General features: G+C 56.5%; 2 non-coding genes across 2 annotated transcripts; both read right to left on the reverse strand.

The window, feature by feature from the left end:
- Positions 1–4870: 4870 nt before the first annotated feature.
- On the reverse strand, positions 4871–4942 carry TRNAQ-CUG. The gene has a single exon. It is a non-coding gene; the product is annotated as a tRNA-Gln (tRNA).
- Positions 4943–10817: 5875 nt separating this feature from the next.
- TRNAS-UGA lies at positions 10818–10897 on the reverse strand. The gene has a single exon. It is a non-coding gene; the product is annotated as a tRNA-Ser (tRNA).
- Positions 10898–14922: the final 4025 nt, after the last annotated feature.

Genomic DNA, 14922 nt, shown 5'->3' on the forward strand with positions numbered 1-14922 from the left:
TAATAATGATCCGCTCCTACCTACCTAAACACACTCACTATCTCTCCCCACACACAAACAGTCTCCACACTGCAGTTGAAAAGCAGCTGGCAATCTAGTAGGATGCTGTCTCTGTGCATCGGTGACCCTCACGGGGCCGGCTCAAGTAAGGGACTGTTGGCCCCTTACTAAAACTTAGTGGGGTTTTTGGTTGGCTAGTTCCCAGTCCCAGTAGAAGGGGGAAGGGCCAATGGGAAATCAGGCTCCTGAGACTGACAGTCCCCAGGGGCAATGGGGAGAGGCCAAAGCTCCAAGTTAGCCGCACTGACAGGCCAGGCAGTGTAATGAGGGAGTCACCAGGCCAGGGGGTCCCATCCTCCGTGGGAGCTGGAACTGCCTGGGCCAGAGTGGGGCAGAGCTAAGGAGAGAGCAGGAGCCTGAGAATAGCCGGGGAGCAGAGCTGCACCAGCCAGGGAGACCCAGAGCAGATCTGTGCTGGGAGCTGAGCTGCAGCAGCACGAGCCTTGTATCTTCTTTTAAAGTGTGTGTTAACATTTCAATTTCCATTCAAATTTGCAACCAAAGACTACATTAGCAGCGCTGCATGTAACTAGTTGACCTCTGGGGGGGGGGTGTTGGGGAAATTCGGGGGAGGGGGTGCACAGCCCCGTGGCTGGGGGGCGTATAGGGAATGCCCGGTTTTACCGAATTGAGCCTCCTACTGCAGCACCTCAGTAGGTCACATCAGAGAGGAGCTGCAGTGTCTAGGCAGTGGGATGCCTGTGCCTTTAAGAGCCCAGCCCTGGGAAGCCCATGCTGAGAGGTGCTGCCTGTGGGAGGGGAAATAGAAAAGCCCCTCTGCTCCCTCCCCTGTATCTTTGCAAACACCAGAGTCTCAGCCCCCCAGGATAACTGTTACCCCTCTGCCCTGTCTGTGCCGGAGTTTAACCCTCTGGCAGCGCCTCCCCCTGGGCTTAACTCCGGCTCCTTCCCCGCTCCCTGACTTTGCCCTTCAGCCCCTCTCCTAACTCTGCCTCCAGCTGCTTGACCCCCTGACCAGTCAATTTCCACCCCCTGCTGAGACCCTGGCCACCCCCCTCCTCTGATTTGCCCCCCTTTGCCCCTCTTTAATCCCTGTAAAAAGTAGGGGGGCTGGGTCCCATTCTCTACTGTCTGCCTTGGCGGAGGGGAGGTTCCAGGATGTCACAGCCCATGGGGGGGTGGGGTTGAATCATGTTACTGAAGTGGGAGAGCAACTTCCCCGGCTCCCACTCACTCTCCACTAAGGGGCTGGGCTGGATCTCTACGAAGGGAAGCACAGGAAAAAAACAGTCTCCCCTATGGAACCCAGGAGTCCTGGCTCCCAATCCCCCTGCTCTAGACCCCCTCCACTCCCTGGGCCAGGGATAGAACCCAGGTGTCCTGGTACCCAGCCCCATCCCTGCTCTGACCACTAGACCCCACTCCCCTCCCAGGATGGTGCAGGGGGTCACTGGGTCAGTGTCCCAGCTCTGCTAAGGGCCGTGACTGATTTTCCCAAAGTGCTTCCTTCTGAATCCAGCATATCTGCCCCCCCCCCCCCCGGTCGCTGCCCACCCCCGTGCGGGGGCACCAGCACTGTGCCGGGTCGTGATGGGAAATTGTCCAAGCTGGCCCAGGAGAGACGTGTGTGTCCCTGCTGCCCCCTGCTGGTGGGGCTGAGCCTCGCGCTGGGTGTGGGTGTGGGTGGTGGCTTTGCAGGATTTTGTATCCTGCAGCAAGTGACACACACACACACACACACACACACATTGACGCACAAAGGGACTCACACAATGCCAAAAACACTCACACACAACACACCCAGAGGGGCATGCTAGCCCAACCCCCAAAGAGAGAAACAATCACACCCCCAGCCACACTCACAATCACACACACACACACCAGAATATTCACAATTGTGCTCAGAGACACAACCGCACACAGTTCACTCCCACTGCTCCCAACACAAGGACCTCCTGCCCCACACAGCGTGTGCCAAGGCCTGTGGAACTCACTGCCACTGGACAGCTACCCATGAGAATGGACCTTTCCAGGAGACCAATAGACATGGCCGTGGCCACAGAGGGGGCTGGCTCCCAGGGTCTGACCCGGGCTGAGACTGGTTCTGACCTAGAGGGGTCTATCCAGCCAGGGGCAGCGTGACCCACACACAAAACCTCCAGAAGCGCCTTTCTTAGTGGGTCTCCCAGGCCATCCCCCACCCTGCCCCGGGTTGGGTAACAAAGGGGCAGCACAGGACTCTGGGCCGTGTCAGAACCCGACCCCAGCCCCTCGCTCCCACACGCTGGTGAGTTGGGTAACTGCCGAGGGATTGCACAAGAGAGTCAGAGCCAGGGAGAGAACCCAGGAGTCCTGGCTCTCCCCCTGACACACTCTAACCACTGGACCCCACTCCCCTCCCAGGGCTGGAGATAGAACCCAGGAATCCTGACCACCAAACCACCCCCCCACTCTGACCACCAGACCCCACACTCCCCTTTTAGATTTTAGTCCCGCTGCCTCTTCTATCCACCCACCCCACCTGTCCATCCCTTTGCTGCAGGTTTCTGGGGTGTCACCCCTGCTCTGCGCTCCCCCAGTGCAGCCCAAGGCTTTTCCTCCCCCCAGCCACATTTCCTCTCCCCCCTCGTGCTGGATTGTCTGGCACAGGCTCCTTCAAGTGTTTTCATTTCTTGGTAGTTTTTAAGCCCATCACCACTTCCTGCCCAGTTCCCTCCTGCTGTGCAAGATGGTTTGGGGGGGGATGGGAAGAACCCAGGAGTCCTGGCTCCCAGCCCCACCTGTGCTAACATATGAGACTCCACTCTAACCCCAGCGCTGGGACTGGAACCTAGGAGTCCTGACACCCATCTTCCTTTCCTCTAACCACTAGACCCCACTCCCCCCCTTTTGGGGAGCCAGGGCTCCTGGGTTCTGTCCCCAACTCTGGGAGCAGAGTGGGGTCTAGTGGTTAGAGCAGGAGGAGCCAGGAGTCCTGGGTTTTATTCTCAGTGCTGCTGTGTGACACTGGGCCTCTGTTTTTCCTCCCACTTTTTGGGTGTGGAGCCTGTAAACTCTCTGGGGCATGGCCTGTCTCTTGCTGTATCTGGGCAGCGCCTGGCCCAACGGGGGCCTTGAATCTGCGCCGGTCTCTGAAGGTGCTGCTGTTGTACAGATAAATAGTCGTGATACTAAAAGATGTGGCAGTGCGTGAGTGCACCACCATTACCGTGCAAGGGCTAAATGTGATTCTTATCCCTGTGACCTCCCGTGCACCCTTCCCCCTCCCCGATTCTGCACCCTGAGCCCCTTGTGCCGCTGCCCTTGTCAACGGCAGTGCAGGAAGCCACCCAGCCCTAGCCCTAAAACAAGAAGATGAGAGAAAAAAAATAAAGCTCACACCAACAGGAAACCAGCCCCAGCAGTTTGTGACTTCACTTCCCAAAATATTACACACACACACACAGAGAGAGACAGAGCCCTGCTCAAACAGCCCCCTTTGCCAATGCACCACCTCACCTCGTCCAGGGAGGTCTAGGCGGGAAGCTCCATGTGGGAGCGGTGATGGATGGCACCATCAAGGTAGGTTCTGCAGATGGTCCTCCAGGTACGGGCGTCTCGGCTCCAACTGGCACTGGGCTCACACTGGGCTGTATTCAGTTCCTGTCTCTGGTGTGCGCCCCGGCTCCACAAACGCCCCTGCCCCCTGCTCTTTCCTTCTGGTACAAAAATATCCTCTTCCTTCTCCCCAGAGAGAGACACACCCACGGTGCTGCTCAGCACACGCCTTCCCCCCACCTTCCCCCCCATTCCCAGGATCGTGCAGGAAGGGGGTCAGGATTGGGGAGAGCCCGTGTCCCGAGGGGCGGGTATGGGGGGGCTTGCCTCCTCCTCAGAGCATGGGGGTGACAATAGGCACCTATGGATGGTCCCCCCAAGCAGGGCCAGGATGGAAATGGGGAGCCTGTTCCCCCAACATGGAGAATCTGGGGGTGCAACCTTACTTAACGGGTCAGTCTGTCCTTTCTCTGACTCTCCCATTCCAGCTTCAACTAGCGCTTGTGGTTCATTCGTTCTTTTTCATTCCTTTCCTTCTCTAGCTTGCATGTTCTTGCTTTCTTTTTTCCCCTCTACCTTTCACGCTCTTCCTTTCGTTCCTTCTTTTTCTAATATTTTTTCTCTCCCTTTATTTCTTTCTCTGCCTTTCACGTTCTTTTCACTTGCTCTCTCACAGATTATTTTTTTCACTCGCTCTTTTTCCTCGCTCCCTTCCAAGCCAAGCGGGTTCTCCTCGCACACAGATTTTGACAGGTTTTCCTCCTGATCAGCAAGTGGATTGAGCACGTCTTCAGTGGGGGTTTGTCATGGCAGGGAGCAGGCTGGCTGGGTGTCTTTGTGGCTGTCTGCTGGCCACACATAGGCATGGTCCTCTCCTCCTCTGGCCCTGCCCTCGGTTGCTCTGTAGCTTTTAAGCCTTCCCTTGGAGCTGTCAGCACCAGCCGCCTCTGCTCCAGGTGCCCAGAGGAGGAGAGGTGCTGGACTCCAGCCTCTGCCTCCCTCCTGCCTATCCCTGACTATGAAGCCTGGCCCTGGCCCTCCTTCCTTCAAGTGCCAGGTGGACAAGAGATAACGTGGCTGCAAGCAAAATGGCCAAACTTATGGGCCTCATGTGAGGCAGCAAGAATCCCAGCCACCTGGTCAAACCACAGGCATCAGGGTAACAAGTTCTAGAGCCCCAAGCAATTTTGGCCATCATGACCCAGCTCCATTGGCAAGTCACCCAGCAGGAGGGGAAAGATTTGCTCTTGCACAGCTGGAGACAGGGAAGTTGAGCACTGTGAGCTCCAGGGCTTTATCACAAGCTAACACAAGGTCCCACTGAGATTTGAACTCAGATTGCAGGATTCAGAGTCCTGAGTGCTGCCCGTTACACCATGGGACCAGCTTGTACTGTTTTCTCTGCAGAGTGGTGACCCTCACGGGGCTGGCTCATGTAAGGGACTGTTGGCCCCTTACTAAAACTTAGTGGGGGGTTGGTTGGCTAGTTCCCATTCCCAATAGAAGGGGGAAGGACCAATGAGAAATCAGGCCCCTGAGACTGACAGTCCCCAGGGGCAATGGGGAGAGGCCAAAGCTCCAAGTTAGCTGCACTGACAGGCCAGGCAGTGTAATGAGGGAGTCACCAGGCCAGGGGGGTCCCATCCTCCGTGGGAGCTGGAACAGTCTGGGCCAGAGTCGGGTGGAGCTAAGAAGAGAGCAGGAGCCTGAGAAGAGCTGGGGAGCAGAGCTGCACCAGCCAGGGAGAACCAGAGCAGATCTGTGCTGGGAGCCGAGCTGCAGCAAGCGGAGCCAGAGGAGCAGCCCAGGGAGCTGGAGGCAGAGCCGCAGCAGCACTGGGGCTGGAGGTGGGTGCAGGGAGCAGCGTGGGAGAGCGAGGGGGACCCTGGGCAGAAGGCCCAGTGCAAGGAGATGCCACCAGTCAAGAGATCTTGCAGGCCAGACTTTTGGGGGTGGGGGGATCATATCCCCTACATGGGGGCTGACACTGGGAACAAGGGGCCTGTCACCTGGAGCATGTGGCCACTGCCAGAGCAAGTGTCCAGCTCGTGGTGTCCCTGCAGCACAGCCAGGGCCTGGGGAGGAGGCCTGGGACATGTGAGGGAGAGACTGTGACCTGCCCTGACCCTCCAGAGACGCTGGTTGTGATCTCCCTGCGCCACAGAACAGCGTAACGTGTTTTCCTTTAATCTTTCCTTGTGTTTTACATTAATTGCTGGAGCAGCAAAGAGTCTTGTGGCACCTTATAGACTAACAAACATTTTGGAGCATGAGCTTTCGTGGGTGAATACCCACTTCGTCGGATGCATGTAGTGGAAATTTCCTGGGGCAGGTATATATAAGCAAGCAAGAAGCAGGCGGGAGATAAGGAGGTTAGTTCAATCAGGGAGGATGAGGCCCTCTTCTAGCAGCTGAGGTGTGAAAACCAAGGGAGGAGAAACTGGTTCTGTAATTGGCAAGCCATTCACAGTCTTTGTTTAATCCTGAGCTGATGGTGTCAAATTTGCAGATGAACTGAAGCTCATCTTAATTGCTGGGTAATAAATGGTGTTTGCTTGAAGCACATGCAATGAGGAGTGGGTCAGGGAAGTGCCCAGAGTGGAGACACTGCAGCCCTGTTCAAGTGATCATGACAAGATTGGGGGTTGAGCTCCCCAGGATTCCTGGGCCCAGCCTTGTTGGGGTTATGAGGTCTCTGCCACACAGGAGAGTAGAAAGAGCATCCTTGGGGGCAGGCAGCCTCTGGGTAACGGGGTGGGGACTCAGATCCAGTGGTGAGCTGCAGCCGGTTCACGAGAACCGGTTGTTAAATTTAGAAGCCCCTTTCGAACCGGTTGTTCCTGGAGGAACAACTAGTTCCAAAAGGGCTTTTAAATTTAACAAAAGCTCTAGCAGCTCCCTGCCCTTCCTCCAGCCCCAGCTCACCTCACTCCGCCTCTGCCTCCTCTTTGGAAGCTCCTCTGGCTTCTCCTCCCGCTCCCCAGGTTCCCGCAAATCAGCTGTTCGCGCGGGAAGACTGGGAGGGCTGAGAAGGCTTCCACCAGGTGAGCTGGGGCCAGGGGGTGGGGGCGCCAGCGGGAGGAGGGCTCCAGGTGCTGCGCCACCCGGCGAGGTCGCGGCAGGACCCTGGGGCCGGGTGGCACTGTTCCTGCCCCCCAGGTCCAGCTGCGACCTCGCCAGGCAGCGCGGCGCGGCTTTGGCCCGGCCCCCGGGTCCGGCGTGGCTTCGGCCCAGCCCCCAGGTCAGGCCCCCGGGTCCGGCTGGGCGGCGCGGCTCCGGCCCGGCCCCCGGGTCTTATCCCCAGGTCCGGCAGGGCGGCGCGGCTCCTGCCTGGCCCCCGGGTCCAGCATCGACGTCGGCTGGGTGGCTCCGGTCCCAGCCCCAGCCCAGCTCGGCCCCCACCTCCAGGCAGCATGGTAAGGGAGCAGGGAGGGGGTGTTGGAAGAGGGCAGGGGAGTTGGGGGGGGGTGGATTAGTGTCAGAGCGGTCAGAGGGCAGGGAACAGGGGGATTGAATGGGGGCAAGGGTCCCAGGGGGCCAGTCAGGAAGGAGCAGGGGTTGGATGGGGTGGGGGGCAGTTAGGGGTAGGGATTCCAGGGACAGTCAGGGGACAGAGAGAAGGGGTGGTTGGATGGGGTATAGGGGTCCTGGGGTGCCATCAGGAATGAAAGAAGGGGTTGGATGGGGTGGCAAGGGGCAGTCAGGGGACAGGGAAGGGGGGTGGATAGGGCACAGGTCTGGGGTGGGGGGGCTGTCAAGGAACATGGGGGGGTTGGATGGGGCAGGAGTCCCCGGGGAGGGGGGAATGACCCCCTCATGGGGTGAGGAGGAGGGAACCAGTTGTTAATATTTTGGCAGCTCATCACTGCTCAGATCCTTCCGCTGGCCAATTGCACCAGGGTCGTGTATAAACCAGGGAAGTTCCCCACAATAGCGGAACCTGATCCCCTTGTACACTTGTGCTCTGTCCTCATTGCTTCTCTGTCTCCCTTCCCCCCATCTCTGATGCTCCCCCTCTGGGCTTTCTCAGCACCTGCCCCACAGCGCTTCCCGCCACCCAGAGACTGCCTGTTCTAGGCCTGCTCCTGTGGATGTGGCCTCTCTCCTGATTCCTGAGGAAAGGAACCTTTCCAGGAAATGGCCACGGCTTCTGCGAATCTGCATGTGGCTGGTGGACAGCACCAGGAATCATTTGGCTCCTGGCACACAAGGCAACTTAAAAGCTGAGCACCCAGACAGGGGCTTGAACCTTGGACCCTTAGAGTAAGAACCTGATGCTTTACCAACTGAGCTACCTGGGCTTGGTGAGACCATCTTCACCGTTCACCACAAGAGCGAGCAGGCAGGCAAAAGAGAGGCAAAAAAAGTCCCAGGAACCCCTCCTCTTTCTGCACAGCCACTGCCTGTCAGCAGGATTCCTCCTCCTCCTCCCTCCTGTGCCTCAGTGCGACTAAATCTCCGCACCTGGACAGCCGGTCCGTCCGCTGCACCCCAATCCCCCATGCCTGAGCCTCCCTGCCAAAACCCTGAACCTGGCCCCATAGAATTAAGTCTCACGTGTCACTGGGAACTCGATTTCTTGTGCCCAGAGAGTCTCGGCCCTCCTTAGCAGACGACCTGAGACACACAATGTCACATTTTCCAAAGAAGTGCTTGGAGGGGTTTTTTATCCTGTTACCATGTGGCCTAATGGATAAGGTGTCTGAGGGTAAATCAGAAGACTGAGAGTTTGAGTCCCTTGGTGGTTGTGGTTCTGCAGTTTTACCTTTGGGCTGAAAGTCCTGCTCCCTTCAGGGCTGGAACCTCTTCTTGGCTGTTCAGGCCAATGCTCTGGCTGCAGCTAGAGCCCCGGGAAGGAGTTGGGGGGTGGATGTCACAAAGGCTGGGGCATGAGCCCCAGGTGCTTCCAGTCTCACCTTTGCCCTTCCTGACTTGCCAAAGAAAATGGGCGGCTGCCCGGGCTAGCGTGTGGAGCAGTTTCCCTCTTCCAAGTGTGCGCCTGTCCCTGTGTTTGAGGGGGGTTGCTACATAGTGTTGTGTATTTGGTTGTCATGGTTTTGTTGCTATGGCAACTGAGTTAGATTATTATGGGTTAGCTCAACCGGTTTCAACCGGTTGAGGAGCTCTCTGTATATATGTAAATAAAATGGAGGTTTTGGTTAGCTGCCTGCTCTCTGGCCTCAAGTGATTGCTTCCTACACCGGCTGCCCCAAGGATACAACACATAGCACCTTGGGAGCCTGGGTGTTTCTCTGCTTCTCGCCAGCTGGGGAAAAGCCTCTTGGGGTAAAATCTCCTGCCCCACTGAAAAAGTGAGCACCTGGAGTGGGAACGGTAAGAGGCCCCACCAGGGGGGCTGGCCCTGCTTTCCTACCGTCTTCTGATGTTGGCCACAGAGCATCAGCAGCCGCCCCACATGCTGGTGACCTTCAGTGGGTGTTTGGCATGGCAGGGAGCAGCCTGGCTGGGTGTTTTTGTGCCTGTCTGAAGGCCACACGTAGGCATGGTCCTGCCCTCCTCTAGCGCTGACCTCAGTTGCTCTGTGGCTTTTAACCCTTCCCTTGGAGCTGTCAGCACCAGCTGCCTCTGCTCTAGGTGCCCAGAGGAGGAGAGGTGTTGCTGGGTCACTTTTACAGATGCCTCTTCCCTGGTACTGCCCTTGCTCAGCTGCACAGAGGAGCTTCCATCCCCAATCCCTGCCTGTCACTGCCCAGCAGCCCTCTGGTGCCACTCCTGAGGGTCACCCTGCCTCACTCTCTTCCTGCTGTGTTGGGAAAGACAGCTCCCATCTCTCCTTGTTAAAGGTCAGGTGGGCCAACTAGGAGCAGAAGCCCCTTCTATGTTTTCCTACTGCAGAGCCCAAGCTCAGGGACTCACCTTGGGTGCAGGCACCGCTGTGCTCCCACAAAACAAGCCACCCCTGCACAAAGAGAGAGGAAAGGACCTGCCAAAGCCTGGGATTGAACCAGGGTCCTTTAGATCTTCAGTCTAATGCTCGCCGAACTGAGCTACTTTGGCACCTCCAAAATAGTATTTTCGCCTGTTGCTTCTCTGTCTGGGATGTTTTTGTCAGATGTTGCACACAAAAAGGACAGGAAAACAAACGGCTGCTCCACACCCCCACCGGAGGAACCCGGCGCCCTTAGCTGTGGGGAGTAAGAAGTGGCCGTTGGCTGACAGGGCCTGTCCCCGAGGAGCTGGAACAGCAGCTGCCGCCTCCCCCTCGGCTCCAGGCTGTGGGAAATGCTCATTGCCTGGCTGCATGGGCGGCTGCTGCTCCGTGCTCTGGAGAGCGTCTGTATTGCTCTGTCAACTCCCCGTCTTCACTGAGCCAGTCTGGTAAGGTCCCAAGTGCCCCCTCCAGCCTGGCAGCTGAGAGTCTGTGCAGACATCAGCCCCCCTGCCAGCCCCACAGGCAGCAGCAGCGCCAGCCCCCCAGCACCACAGGGGCACTCAATGCACTTCCTGAGGGGAAATGGCTCCTTGGCGTCCAGCTGCTAGAGTGAGAGCCAGGAGAGAGCAGTGTCTGGCTCACCGTGGGGGAGAGAAGAGACCTGGTGAGTGCGGATCTCCCTCAGCCTCCCCCGCAATGCTGGTCAGTTGTATTGTCACTGTGAGAGTTGGTGCTTCCCTTCAGGGCCGGCCCTAAAGGGGTGCAGGGCCCAGGACAAATCCCCCCCTTTCAACCCCAGGCCCTGTTCCCACTCCACCCCTTCCCCCAAGCCCCGACCCCTGTCCCATCTCTTCCCGGCTTGCACCTTCCTGCCCCATTCCTCTCCCTCTCCCACCTCCTGCCGTCCCTGCTCCTCCCTCTCCCCGCCCAGTGCCTCCTGCACCCCACTGAACAGCTGATCACTGGCAGGTGGGAGGCGCTGAAGGGGAAGAGGAGGAGCTTGTCAGCAAGGCCTGTAGTGGGGCGGGGGAGCTGGCTGCCAGTGGGCGCTGAGCACCTATTTTTTCTCTGTTGGTTCTGCAGCCCCGTAGCTCCCATGGAGTCGCTGACTTGGCTCCTTTCACACTCTAGAGAGAGGAGCAGAACCAGGGCTATGGCTGATCTATGGGGCACCAGGTGAGTGGCAGAGGCTTCAGGCGCTGAGAGTTTGCCTGACCCCTCAGGGACACAGGGTGAGGTGGTGTCCCAGGGATCTCTATGAAAGGAGCAGAACAGGATTTCCTTGGGGTGGGGAGAGAATTGAGAGTGTCTCAGGGGGTTGTACAGAGGTGTTGCCCGGGTGAGGGACTGGCTAAAACACAGGCCTCGCTGTGAGCAGGATTTGAACCTGCCCAGGGGAACCCTATTGGATTTCAACTCCAACACCTTAACCACTCGGCCATCAGCACAAAATTGTTCCCGTGCCAGAGAAACTGGTAAATAATCCCAATGCCCAGGCGTGAAGTCATCTGAACTACAGAATTCCCACCGCAAACCTGGCTCCCAAAGCATAGGGGGGATTTGGGGTTTGTGCTCTTTGCTTAGCCATGTGCAGTAGCTCATGCTCCAATATGTCTGTTAGTCTATAAGGTGCCACAGGACTCTTTGCTGCTTTTACAGATCCAGACTAACACGGCCCCTCTGATACTCCTAGTGACACTCTCCAATGGATCCCCATCCTCCACCCACCGTGAGGCAGGCAGGAGCGGATCATTATTATCCCTACTTGAAAGAGGGAGAAGCTAAGGCTGAGAAAGGAGAATTAACTTGTCTTAGGTCACACAGCCAGCCAGTGGCAGAGTTGGGAATAGGACCCAAGAGCCCTGATTTTCAAACTAACCATCAGATCTTGAATTTCAGACATTGAATGACCTGAATAAAGTGCTCTCGGATGAACTCCAGACCAACAACAGTGCACAGTAATTAGTCAGCAAGTATTTGAGGAGAACTGCAATGTTAGAGAGAATCATGAACTGCTCAGAGACAATTAATGCAGAGAAGTAGCAAAATTCATCAAACATATGACTGGTTCTGACTTATTTCCTTGGGCTTAAAAGAGAACAACAAGGACCTGAATCTCCTCCCTGTCAATAACCCCCTGCTCAGCCAATCAGGGTAGAGACTGAGGACGGGAGGCTGAGGGTTCTCACCAGAGATCCCAAAGGATGGCCCGGGTCACTGGTGGGGATCACTGCCCGAGCACTATTTCAGCCTCACATTTTTGGGTGGACCTCCCACAGTGCGAGCTGCCGAGCACTCCCCCGTAACACACACACACACACACACACACACCGCTCCTGCTGTTGGGAGGGGAACAGGAGAAAGGACAAAAGAAGCAAGAGACAAAGAGAAAGGAGGAAGGGATGGATGGAGGAAAAGGTGAAAAAAAAGGACAAACCCTAATGACCCCTGTGATTCTAAGGGACAAAATCCCAGGTGCGCAATAAAATTCTGCCTCCTTAAGCTCGTGTTTTCCATGCCTAGAATTCAATGGTCACCAGATGGATCAGACTGAACAGGTTTCAAACCTCGAGGAGGCTCTTACCTTCTAAACAGGGACGGCTGTTTTCTAGTAAAATCAGGAAAAGGGAAGGAGAAAACTCGAAAGAGCTTCCTCCTGGTGCTCATGTACGTGAACCCGAATACTCTCTCTGTCCTCAAAGAGAGACCTGGAGAAGGAGACTTGCTGAAGCAAAGCCACAGGGGTCTCTGAGGTTTCCCTGGCCCCTCGCCCCTGTCCTGCCTGGCTGATGTCAGCATCTCTCTGTGAGGTCACCACCTCCCCACCACCTTTGGCCAATAGTCTGAGCCCCTGCAACAGGCCTTTGTGATGTCACTGCCACACCCCTCCCTTGCTGGGCTAATGTCCTGCCCTGGCCAGGCACTTTGGAGGTTTGAGTTACTCCCTGTGGATCACCCCACTCAAGGAGCGTTCGTTCTAGGCAGCAAGCCGCAGGGCCGGCTCCAGACCCCAGTGCGACAAGCAGGCGTGTGGGGCGGCATTGTCCTGGCAGGGCGGCATTTGGCTCCGGCGGACCTTCCGCAGTCATGCCTGCCGATGCTCCACCGGAGCCGTGGGACCACGAGACCGTCCGCAGGCACTTCTGCCCCGGCCGCGGGACCGGGGAAGGGCGGCACGAGCGGTGCAGCGCGCCGCCCTGCTTGGGGCAGCGGAATTTCTAGAGCCGCCCCTGGCAATCTGGCTAGACAGGAAAAAATCAGACGCTGCTCCCAATGCTACACTCAGTTTTTTCAGAAATTAGTCGACTTTATGGCCAGAAGAGACCATTAGAGCATCTAGTCTGACCCCCTACATATCAAATGCCTCCTGTATGACACAAGAGCTACTTTTGGGGCAAACACATTCCAGAAGGGCAGCTAGTCTTCATTAAATGACATTCCTTGGTAGCTTGTCCCTGTGGTGAATCATCCTCACTGTTGAATATTTGCATCTTATTTGTGTAACCCCTTTGGGGTATAGAGAGCATGGCCCCTATAAATCTTTTTCCCAGAAGGAGGGAGGAGAAAGGCAGTCTTCAGGCCCTGGAAAAGGAAGGGGAAAAACCTGCGTAAAGCCTGAGAAGGACAGGCCCAGTCGGGGACAGCCCAGGACAGGAGCCAGGAGGTGCACTGTGCCAGGGGGGGAATCGCTGAAGAAGGACAGGCCGGAGCCGGACCCTGTATCATGGCTGCCCAGAGCTGCATGGGGCTGTGAGTACTGGGGCTGGTGACTCTGCATTGGGAACAAGGAGGGAGGCTGTAGCTAGTTAAGTGGGGATGGGGGTCGCTCTCTGGGGCTTTGCAGAGAGCGGCAGAAGAGGGCACCGGAGGGGTTTGCTGGGGAGAGTTCACTGGCGCCGAAGATGACCAGGAGCACCAAAGACTCACCACTGGACTGGAACTTTGCTCAGGACTCGTGAACTCTGTGCGCAGACACATTGCTCAGTGTCTGCCCTGTCAGACTGTGCTCCCACTGGGCCCGTGGGACCTGGGTTTAAATGCAACCCTGTTCTACTGCTCCCTCTATATTTCACCTTGTTGTTTTTCTCCTCTCATCCCTCTGTAAATAAATATCTTCCTTTGTTATATCCATTGTACTTTTCCTGTGGGTGGGTGTGTTCACTCTGGGGGGTTTGGAACAGGTGGTCCCTGGGGTGGAAGGGATTTTCCCCTATCCCTGCGTGGTGACATGGAGAAAATTCAAATGCAGTTCAGTCAACAGGACAGAATACTCCAAGCTGCTGGACATATTATCAGAGAAACAGTTGTGTATTTAAATCTGCACTCTGAAAAGGTGAACAGCAGGAGACCCCAAATGGTGCAACTGATGGAAGTAAGTGCACATGGTCACAGGGTAGTTCAATTGTTTAAGTCAATATTGTCTCAGATGATCCAGGGATAGAATTCCACAGTAAGTGACTTGGAACTAGGCAAAATGCCCAGGTATTTGGTTCCCAAGGTATTTGTGACCCAGTCCCTGCAGGAGGTTACTCCTGAAGAGATCTCCTAGCTAATCCCAACATTTGGGAAATGCTGTCTGTGATGAGGTGTATCAACCTTGAACTGGCACTGCTAGGGTTAACTGCGCCCTGTGGGCTGAAGAGGCCACACCCCCTCCCCCTCTCTGGGCATGCGCCGACTGGAGACGGAGTATAAAAGGGAGCAGCTCAGCTCAGCCTGGGTGGACTGAGGAGGAGAACCAGCCTATGTTGTGGGCTCCTGCCAGGAAGCTGCTGGACCCCCAGGCTGCACCATCCAGCCACCCTAAGGCCCCTGCAGACACCCAGTTGACCGCCAAGGATGCGACGCTGGATGCCGGGACATTACCGACTCTGGACGTAAGGGGGGAAGTGACTCAGGGAGCGGGACTGTTGCAGTGAGAGATCAACCCTGGACACAGGAGTATTGGATCCTCAAGGCCCTGGGTCAGGACCTGGTGGAGTGGGGTGGTCCCAGGTCCCTCTTCCCCACACTGCGCCCACCACTGGATGGAGTCACCACCTGAAGACAAGCTGTCTTGACCCAGGGGACAGATTTCTCCGCCCCGCCCCCAAATCCCTGCCTTCTTCCGTACATTGCCACACACCCTGTGACAGGATGTATCAACCCCATGACACTGTCCATAATGATGTAGATGTGGAGGAAACAGAAGTGGTGTTTTTGTTGAACTCACCATTTGTGGGTGATGGAACTGTGTGTAGGACGAAATCAGTGTCGTATGTGAGATGGCTGCATTTTTAATAGGAACCTCATCTCTGTTATTTTACAGAGATTCTGATCCAGGACTGTATCTAATCCAGGGGTGGGCAAACTACGGCCAGGGGGCCGCATCTGGCCCTTCAGACATTTTAATCCAGCCACTGGGGAGCAGGTGCTAGGGCTTGCCACATTCCGACACTCCAGCCGGGGAGCGGGTCGGGGGCTTGCCCCGC

Source organism: Mauremys reevesii, linkage group 23 (genome assembly GCF_016161935.1).
Source record: "Mauremys reevesii isolate NIE-2019 linkage group 23, ASM1616193v1, whole genome shotgun sequence".
Classification (NCBI taxonomy): Eukaryota; Metazoa; Chordata; order Testudines; family Geoemydidae; genus Mauremys; species Mauremys reevesii.